A 1,405-nucleotide genomic window follows, 5' to 3' on the forward strand; every position below is an offset into this window, starting at 1 on the left:
CTCTTCACCCTGGGCTGGACCTGAGTTTTGACTTCTGACCTATGTCCCCTATGGAATCATCAACATTGAACTCAAGTTCTCAGGAAATGACAAGTGTCCTCAGGGCAAAAGTGGCTTTGGTACTGTTTACCTTTTTGGGTTTCTCTTTCCATTTACTATCTTACTAGCTCTTCAGTGCTTTTTAGAAATATTTTAAAATATGCTTTTAGGTAATTTTAGATGTTTTCAGTGAGAAGTTTGGTCTGATTACTTATCACATTACATATTAATAGAAGATTCCTTTCTGTATTAACATCAAGCCTCTGGAAATGTAATAAATGTTAATAGATGTGCTTGGGGTTTGAGGGCTTTGATGATATTCAGTATTTTATAAGCTTTAAAAACAGTGCTCCGACTAGTCAATATCTTTAGGATATTTATTCATTTATTCATTCCCTGCTGCTAAAAAAAACCTTACACATCATGTCTTCACAATATCCTTTATAACTTCCCGAAAGCATTCCCTGGACTGTAAATTATAGCTCAGTGCCCATCTGTTTATATCCATGATTGCAGTACTTTGCACTTACCCACAAAAACTCACCTGCCATTTTGTCTCCATTTATTAGACCAAGTTAAATCTCCTGTACTCCTCATTAATTTGGTATTTTTATTGCTCCAAAGAGTTTAATGTCATCTTCAAACTTCAACATTCTCCCCTGACTTGTTTTTTTTGTTTTGGAAAGTATGGCAAATTTTTATCAAAATATGTTATTTATGTTATATGAAGTAAATAAATAAATATTTAAAATTTCTTAGTTTTCTTTTTTAAAATCATAAATATTGATAGATATAACCCATAAACAAAAGTTATTTGTATTGTTCAAAAAGTTTGAAGATTTTAAAGGGGACATGAGAAGAAAAAGTTTGAGAATCACTTCTACAGGGTTTATTCCATTTTAAAAATATGATACAACCATATACAGAAAGTGCATAATATATAGATATATAATTCAACAAATAATATTAAAGTAGATTTCTGTATAATCTTCAGTGTGACCAAGAGCAATGTTTAGAACTCAGGAAGCCCCTGCCTGCCCTTTCCTAATCACATTCTCTTCCCTCCCATCTTTTATTTATTCTTAAATAATTTAAAACTGTATTTACATTTATATAAAGCTCACTATGTGCCATTCATGGCTCTAAGTGCTTTAACTTATTTACTCCTTATGTCAGTTCTATGAGGCATTATCATCACCCATTATTTATTTGAGAAAATTAAGGCACAGAGAAGTTATGCGACTTGCCCAAAGTCAAGTGGTAAGTTGGTATTTAAACCCTGGCAAATGGTCTAGCATCAAGCCAGTGGGTTACTTCTACCTATTACATTTTGTCCCTCTCTAATACTTTACATTTTTGGCCTGAA

This window comes from Galeopterus variegatus, unplaced genomic scaffold (genome assembly GCF_000696425.1).
Source record: "Galeopterus variegatus unplaced genomic scaffold, G_variegatus-3.0.2 Scaffold509, whole genome shotgun sequence".
Lineage (NCBI taxonomy): Eukaryota > Metazoa > Chordata > Mammalia > Dermoptera > Cynocephalidae > Galeopterus > Galeopterus variegatus.